Source organism: Macrobrachium nipponense, chromosome 9, assembly GCF_015104395.2.
Source record: "Macrobrachium nipponense isolate FS-2020 chromosome 9, ASM1510439v2, whole genome shotgun sequence".
NCBI lineage: Eukaryota > Metazoa > Arthropoda > Malacostraca > Decapoda > Palaemonidae > Macrobrachium > Macrobrachium nipponense.
Window position 1 is genome coordinate 238,706 of NC_061110.1, and position 10,000 is coordinate 248,705.

The window sequence follows — 10,000 nt, forward strand, 5'->3', positions numbered from 1 at the left end:
TATTTTCAGATCTTGATACTTATCCATTTTTTTCCCTCTCTTTCTCTTCAACTCGGTGTCCCATGGTATTGGCGACATCAATGAGTGATACTTTCTTCTTGACTTTGTCAATCAACGTCACGTCTGGTCTGTTTGCACGTATTCCCTATCCGTCCTGATACCATAGTCCCAGAGGATCTTTGCCTGATCGTTTTCTATCACTCCTTCAGGTTGGTGCTCGTACCACACTTATTACTGCAAGGTAGCTGATGTTTCTTGCACAGCTCCGGTGGAGGGCTTTTGCCACTGAATCATGTTCCTCTTTTTGTACTGGTTCTGTGCAAGTGCCGGGCATTCGCTTGCTATGTGGTTTATGGTTTCATTTGTTCGTATTGCACTTCCTACATATGGGAGAGATGTTATTTCCATCTATCGTTCTTTGGACATATCTGGTTCTTAGGGCCTGATCTTGTGCCGCTGTTATCATTCCTTCAGTTTTCTTCTTTACTCTCCCCTCTGTAGCCATTGCCATGTGTCATCGCTGGCTAGTTCTTTAGTCTGTCTCATGTATTGTCCGTGCATTGGTTTGTTGCCCTCAGTCCTCTGTTCTGTCTGTCATTCTCCTGTCTCTGTATATTCTGGGTCTTCGTCTACTTTTATTAGTCCTTCTTCCCATGCACTCTTTAGCCACTCGTCTTCACTGGTTTTCAGATATGCCCCAGTGCTCTGTTCTCGGTGTTGACGCAGTCCTCTATACTTAGTAGTCCTCTCCCTCCTTCCCTTCGTGTTATGTATAGTCTGTCCGTATTTGCTCTTTGGGTGTAGTGCTTTGTGTATTGTCATATTTTCCTGGTTTTCTGATCTATGGTGCGGAGTTCTGCCTTCGTCCATTCGACTATTCTGCGCTGTATCTGATTACTGGCATGCCCATGTGTTTTATGGCTTTATCATATTTCCGGCGTTGAGTTTTGACTTGAGTATCGCCTTGAGTCTCTGCATATATTCTTTCCTGATCGTGTCCTTCATCTCTTGGTGTTTTATATCCCCTCCTTCCATTATTCCCAGGTATTTGTATCCTGTCTCATCTATGTGTTTGATGTTGCTCCCATCTGGTAGCTTTATCCCTTCAGTTCTCGTTACTTTGCCTTTGTATGTTGACTAAGGCGCATTTTTCTTTTATTCCAAACTCCATCCTGATGTCCCCAGATACAATCCTTACAGTCTGGATTAGGGTATCTATTTCCTTGATGCTCTTACCATACAGCTTGATGTCGTCCATTGAACATCAGATGGTTGATTTCTGTTGCCTCTTTTCTTGAGTTGGTACCCGGCCATCCATCTTCTGTAGTACTTTTTTCATTATTATTATTATTATTATTATTATTATTATTATTATTATTATTATTATTATTATTATTATTATTATTATTATTATTATTATGTCGAATTGAAATTCAAACTTCTAAAGAATATTATGACGTTTACTTGAAAAAAAGTAAAATGAAAAAAATAATTTAAAAAGTGAATAAACAGATAAAAGGTATAACAGTAAATAATTAAAATATCGGTTATTATAGAGAAAAAAAGAAAAAAAATGAATAATAGATCAAGATATAAGGAAATCTTTAAAATACAAGAACGCCAGTAAAATGAGAATACAGAAGAGATCACTTATTAGAAATAAAACAATAAATCAAGAGCTTAACGAACAGATAAAATCGTAAGTAAAATATTGAAATACAAGGTTTTTTATCTTTCGAACACGATGCAGATTTTGCTAGTAGGTTCAGGTAAAGCTACTAGTGGGATTTCATTGCTCACAAAGAATAAAAAGTGTGGTCCCCTAAAATCAATTGATTCGGGATTTTTACAATCTTCCAATTAAGACAGCCGAATAAGCAGCGATTGCGGACATGGAATATTTAGTCATACGCCCAGCAAAGGGAATAATTGAAGCGAGGGTAAACTTCGGATTGAAACCCAATTAGCGACTTGGCCTCTGTGCTAGAAGAAGCCCGCTATAAATTGTTGCAATCGGTGTGGAAAGTGATTATTGAATTGCAATGAGAAATCGGAGAAGCGAAGTAAGGATATTCATTTCGAAATAAAAACAAGTAAAAAATGCTTCATATAATCAAGGCTACCAAAAATAGATAGATCTATCTTTCGGTGGCCTCGGTATAATGCTGTATGAGCCGCGGCGACCATGAAACTTTAACCATGGCCAAGTGGTGGCCTTGTCTATATCATTGTCAGCGCACGATTTGGGCTAAAGTGAACCTCGAATAGAATACAAACTACTGAGGCTAGAGGGCTGCAATTTGGTATGTTTGGTGACTGGAGGATGGAAGACCAACGTACCAATTTGCAGCCCTCTAGCCTTAGCAGTTTTTTTAAAACTCTGAGGGCGGACAGAAAAAGATCGGACAGAAAAAAAGTGCGGATAGAAAAAAAAGAAGTACGGAAAGAAAAAGTATACGGACAGACAAATGCGGATAGTAAAAGTGCTGACAGTTTAGAGCGGAAGGAAAGACAAAGTTTGCACGATAGTTTTCATTTCGAATTGAAAAATTTACTGGGAATAAAAGACGGAAGAAAAAAAATAAAGTAAAAAATGGATAACAAAAAAAAAACAAAAAAAAACTCTCTTGGATGACACTGCAGAGGTAATAGTGAAGTCAAGTCGGGTCCTTTGTTGTCGTTAAGCAAAGGAGGTGAGATATGAATTGGTTCATTATTCCTTTTTTTTTAAAGCGCAGAGAAAGGAGGACTGCTTTCTTTCTGAGTCAAGAGTGCGAATGAGAGAAAGTATTGTGACTTTTTTTATAAGTGGATTCTCATTCTCGGAGAATGGTTATTTAGCCACTAATATTTTGGAAATTTTTTTTTCAAGAAATTCTATAAAAAGATATCTTGAAATATATGAGAACAGAATAGGCAAAAAATTAGATGTTAAATATCTTTTGCAATCTTGAAATTATTAACTCATAAAGTTATCATATATTTGGGTTACTGAACTTATATATATTCTAATTATATATATATATATATATCTATATGTATATATATATATATATATATATAATATATAATATATATATATTTACATTATATATATATATATGTAATGTACATTGATACATACAAAGTAATTTAAGCATTATGTTGAACTCTCTCTCTCTCTCTCTCTCTTCTCTCTCTCTCTCTCTCTCTCCTCTCTCTCTCTCTGATAAAACGGTGGGTATATCATGCACATAACCTTCTTTTATATTTCCGTCCTTTAATAGTAACACCTGATTAAGGACCCACGAAAACCATTTTGAATGGTCCAAACCTGGACGTCACCTTGACGGAAAGAGTTGCCAACTACGTCTTAATTTTTTCCTTTCGTCCAATTCGAAGTCGCGGAGTTTTTGTGCCATCCGCACTTCTGGCGTTAAGCAGATCCCATCTTATCACCAGATAAAAAAAAAAAAACGTGAAATTAGACCTGAATGGGAGGATGTCTTAGAGAGCTGCAGGGAAAATTGATATCCGTTTCACTCACTTCCTCGGAGAGAGAGAGAGAGAGAGAGAGAGAGAGAGAGAGAGAGAGAGAGGAGAGAGAGAGAGAACTGGTTCAGTTCAATCGGGGCCTTTCGAAATGGAAATTGAAAAAGAGCAATAATTTATTCATGAATCTCCCGCTGCGAAAGTAAAGAAGATTAAACCTGTGTATTCGCATGACGCTGAATATGACTCACCGAAAAATCAGGCCGTCGCAGTTCGGGAATATGTATTGAGGTGAAGGCACTCCTCTTTTTGTTTTCAAATATTCGCATTAAATTTCACAAAATACTCATACATGAATCTTAAAAATGAGGCATTTGCATTTAGAGAAAATGTATTGAGGTAAGTGAACTCCTGTCTTCTTCTATTTAATATCCCCATTAAACTGAAAAATACTCATTCATGATTCCTTTGGGATGGAAACAAACTGCATTTTATGTTTTATAAGATATCCAAAACAAAAGATGCAATTCCTTGTTTTCGAGACTAGTTGAAGAACAGGCATTAAATCTCATTCATAAATATGTATAAGTGAATATCCTACGCAGGAAAACTTCAGCAATATTAGCCATTTCGTAAACCTACAATGAATTCTCGACATCTGGGAGCTGAACCTCTTAGACTCTCATCGTCTCCCTCATTACTTCCTTGCAAAAAATTGTAAACTGCTTCGGTATTATAAGTCCCAAAAACGCATTACATATTGAAAAGCTATCTAAGATCAATTATTCATGACCACCGAGTCTTGGCTGAGTTTCACGAAAGGTCTGATTGTACACACATTTTCATTATTATTATTACTATTTTTAGCAAACTTACCCATCTAGGATGGGTGATAAAATACGGGTGCAGAAGTGAAAAATTTATATGTACTATTTGTTCAGCAATATTAAAATAAGGGTGTTTACACGAATAGTCTCTCTCTCTCTCTCTCTCTCTCTCTCTCTCTCTCTCTCTCTCTCTCTCTCTCTCTCTCTCTCTCTCTTTCTCGTATTGTAATTCAAAGGATGATCACTGAACGCAGATAAATTCTTATTCATTGTGGTTTCCCCTCTTTTAATGATATTCTCCTCTCTCTCTCTCTCTCTCGTCTCTCTCTCTCTCTCTCTCTCTCTTCTCTCTCTCTCTCTCTTAAAGTAAGTGAACGGGACGATCAATGAACATAAAGAACCGTTTCGTATTCATTATTGTTTATCCTCTTTTAATGATTCTCTCTCTCTCTCTCTCTCTCTCTCTCTCTCTCTCTCTCTCTCTCGTAATGTAATTCAAGGGATGATCACTGAACGCAGAGAAAATTTTTATTCATTGTTGTTTTCCCCTCTTTTAATGATATTCTCGGTCTTTCTCTCTCTCTCTCTCTCTCTTAAAGTAAGTGAAGGGACGATCAATGAACGTAAAGAAGTTCGTATTCATTATTGTTTACCCTATTTTAATGATTCTCTCTATCTCTCTCTCTCTCTAACGGAACAGGGATCTTAATTGGTTCGTTTCTTTGTCAATTACTTTGCACGGTGATATGAATAAAGTATCTTTCTTTTCATTAATTTACTGCAAAGACGCAACTTGTATGTCAGTGCGTTATGGCTACTGATAAATGCTCTTATGATCCCGTGTCTTCCAAAAAAAGAGTAGAAAGTATGAACTTGTCAGTTTCCTTTTTATTATGTCCTTTGGCAGGATCGAAATTCCTAAGCAACATTACCAGGCAGTACTTCTTCAACATTATTTTGTGCATTGGCAGTCCCGATGGATTTAGTTATTCAAAAAATCTAGCGGATATTGATGATAATTTTTATCTTCATTGTGTCAAGCTGAAATATTGTGACTTTCTCCGGGGAAGTTGTACAGAAATTATGTATGAAAAATCGTAAAGTAACTAAGTCTACGGGAATAACCAGCCTCGTTTCATGGCCAGAAACGCTATGCTTCAGGGAATCCCTTCTCACCCCCACCCCCTACAAAGGAGGGGGTTAGGTTAGATGAAACCCCATTATATACAAACCATCTTAGGGGTTCCCACCATAACCCTGCTAAGTTTCATGCCCATCTGACCAACCGTTTGGCCGTGATTGAATGACAGACAGATAGACAGACATTACGCCCATTATAGTATGATTTTCCTTTTTTTGCACTTTGAAATTCCGTGAAATGCAACGCTTCTAAACAGACATACAGGGTAGTTTACCAGATATGATGCAGACTAAGCTACCTTCGCGACTATAATCAGTTTCAACCATGCGCCAAATTACAGCCTGGCCAACCAAGAAATATGCTGAAATAATGCAACCTAACCAGACAATCAATGGTAGTTCAAGAGTATATTTAAGTCTTATCGCGATCTGTAGCTGAGGCGATGAACAAACTTATGGTGACCACAGGTTACGTTTGTCTGTAGACTAGTTGTTATTCTGTTATATTTCAACCATAGCGCCATCGGTTGATTTCTATCGTAGCTGGAATGACTCAAGCCCAGCAAAAAATGCCTAAACTCAACCGAGACTTTAGTTTGTTCACGGGAACCACCGCTGAGCTAACACGTAAGCACAGTTCATAAAATTACTGGCTATAGTACGACCTATTCTATGCAAATACCATTGACGACTGGACCCAAGTCCCCCAAAGGGACGAAGAATTGTTTGAGAACAGTTGTGTTAGCCCAGGCTACTCTTCATACTGTGAGCAGAGCAATAGCCTTAAGGAAAGCCAAAAATATTAACGGTTAAGAACACAGGCATACTATAGTAGATTCACGTCAACCGTGCATTTCATGTCTAGGCCAGTCCCCAACGACGCTCCTGATTGGCTGTTGATAAGCCAATCACAGGGCTGGAAACTCTCAGTCTCTCTCGAGAGTTCACATCTTTCCTGAGGGATACTTTTGAGAGACGTATCCCTCTGGAGAGATGGAACATATATCCTACCCATGTGAACCCTCGAGAGAGACTGAGAGTTTCCAGCCCTGTGATTGGCTTATCAACAGCCAATCAGGAGCGTCGTATGGGACTGGCCTAGACATCAAATGCACGGTTGATGCGAATCTACTATAGCGCTAAGTATTGAGAGATGGATACATTTTTACTACAACTTATATTACATACTATAGACTTTTCATTCTAATGTATACGTGCAATTAACCTTTAAATACATGTTAGGCACACCAAAAGTGATATATGAATATAGATATCTTTCTACAATAGAGTGATGCATCATTAAACCACCTCTTTTTGAGTTCATAGTGTAATGCAAAATAACTTTTTTTTTAAATGTGTTTGGGGACATATTGCATCCCTTCTTACATGCTTGAATGATCTTTGAAGTTAATTAGGCAAAATATATTTTTTTGGTAAAAACAGAGTTTTCCGTGAGAATTTAATCTTCGGCTTAGACGTCCTACATTAGTCTAAACTTTTCTCTCCATTTTTAGTTTCTTTAGTTTCTTTAGCTTCTTCCAAGAATAGAAAAATTAAGGTTTACAGGAAGCGTGTTTTTATTCGCCTCAGCGAAAGATAAATTAAGAAGTCAGAGGACCATTTCTACCTTATTGCGTAAGCGCTATCTTACACCACTGCTCGATGTCAAGAGTGCTTTTGCAATGGTCGCACATTCAGAGATTTTAATATCTTTTTCATTAAGTTTATTTATATCCAGTTGAGAGAGTGTTGTGGGTAGCTATAAGAAAGAAGACACACACACACACACACACACACACACACACAGAGAGAGAGAGAGAGAGAGAGAGAAATACAGGCGATTACATACAAGGTTTATAAGGACAGATTAGTTATATTCCTGCAGTACCAGGAGAGAGAGAGAGAGAGAGAGAGAGAGAGAGAGAGAAGGAGGAAGGAGAAAAAGAAGAACGGGATGGAAAAATAAAGAATTGCTTTCAATTATAAGGAAAATTAGTATAATCTGATATACTCTAACATTCAAAGTGCATCGTAGAATTAAAATAATAATACCACACGTAAACAGAGCGTATACAATGATCATTAATATATTCACCTTAGGATAAATTTACATTTTCTTAAAGTATCAATTATCTGTTTAAACAATATTTAATCATAACTACCACTTAGTTGGAAGTAGCTCAATTCTGCAACAGATTTTGAAGAAGATGAATTCCAGCAGTAACATAAACGACGTTTTCATTCGAATGCAAACGAAAAACTTATTGCTTTATTATGAATTAGATTAATTTCGAGGAGGTAGAAGGAAAATATATCTATATTTATGTTAATATATTGATTATTAATTCTTTGTTTAGATTTTTTGTCATAATTTATTCTGTTGAACGTAACAATCAATTTATTACTCTTTTATGAAAATGATTCAGTACGAGAGATGAAATGTAAGTTTATTCAAATTTATGTCAACATTTCAATTATTAATTAATTTTTATATTTTTTTTTATTTGTTCCTTTGAACGTAACAATCAGTTTATTACACTTTTATGAAAGAGATTCAGCACAAGAGGGAAAATGTAAGTTTATTCAAATTTATGTGAAGATAAAAATTATTAATTATTCTTAGATTTTGTGTCATAATTTATTCCATTGAACGTAATAATAAATTTATTACGCTTTTATGAAAAAGATTCAAATTTATGTCAATATATCAACGATTCATTTATATTTAGATTTTTGTCATAATTATTCCTTTGAACGTATCAATCAATGTATTACTCTTTTATGAAAGAGATTAGCTAAGAGAGACAAAAATGGAAATTATATTTAAATTTATGCCAATATATCAATGATTCTTTCATTTTCAAGAGTCGTTATTATATTTTATCAATTCGTACCAACATCAGAATCCTTCCATCTCCGTCTTTACGTGAATTTCCTCCCCATTCGCTGAAGTGAAAGGTGGGAAAGATAACCATATTTTTTTTTAGATATCTGTTTACAAGTTTCTTCAAAAAATAAATAAACATCTGTATTTTGTGTCTCCCCTTCACAAGACTGAAAAAAACGGAAATCGAATGAAAGAGGGAGAAGAGATGGATGCAATAAAGGCACGAAAATCGGACATATAAAAAAGATGAACTATTTTTGAAGCGAAGGAAATCGGAAATAGATCAAACTTAATAAAAAGAGAGAGAGAGAAAGAGAAGGGATGAGGAAATTATAATTAAAAGTTAGACGAATAGAAAAAGCAAATAGAGTGGAATTGATGCTTCTGAATGAAAGGAGGTTTTTGGATGTCAATAGGATCTCAAGGATATCCTTCAGTAAATGGATGGATTAATTTGGTTCCAGATGTTTCACAGTGTATTTGATGAATGACATGATCATCAGCTGTTTTGGACCCATCAGGAAATTTATTATTATTATTATTATTATTATTATTATAAATTTACCAACAAAAACGACAATGTCCAACTTAACTTTTAATACCACACTTCTGAATGAAATTCACAAAACATGTCTATTATTATTATTATTATTATTATTATTATTATTATTATTATTATTATTATTATTTTATTATTATTAACTACAAACTTACCATAACAACCATCTTGACTTTCAAACATTGACACCGAACACCAAGCTACGAAAACCTATCTCTCTGATTTCTCCAGCCACAACTGGTATCACACTGTACTCCATTGAATTCCTCTATGCAAATGTAACCAGCCAGCAATTCGGTAACCCGAGATATATATTCGGTGACATCCGGAAATGCCATCCTCCTCTGAATCGGCCGGATTCAATTCAACAAGTCCGGATGATGAACTCGTTATGAACGGCCTTAGCGGATGAGTGAACAAGGAGGAGAAATGAGGTACTCATTGTATTTAATCATTGTTTTCATCATTTAGCTGATTATTTATGAAATTTATTATGTATTTTCATATCAACTGATCTGTGAATTATTTCATATGAAAACACCATCATTTTTGGAAGCTTGAATTAAAGTTAATATGGCCCCCTGGGACTGTTCCAAAAGTACGAATAATGTCAATTTCAAAATAATAATAATAATAATAATAATAATAATAATAATAATAATAATAATAATAATAATCAATAATAATAGATACCCTAATCCAGACTGTAAGGATTGTATCTGGGGACATCAGGATGGAGTTTGGAATAGAAAAATGCGCCTTAGTCACATACAAAAGGTGGGCAAAGTAACGAGAACTGAAGGGATAAAGCTACAGATGGGAGCAACATCAAACACACAGATGAGACAGGATACAAATACCTGGAAATAGTGGAAGGAGGGGATATAAAACACCAAGAGATGAAGGATACGATCAGGAAAGAATATATGCAGAGACTCAAGGCGATAACTCAAGTCAAGATCAACAAATCCGGAAATATGATAAAAGCCATAAACACTGGGCAGTGCCAGTAATCAGATACAGCGCCAGGAATAATGGAATGGACGAAGGCTGAACTCCGCAGCATAGATCCAGTAAAAACCAGGAAACAATATGACAATACACAAAGCACTACAC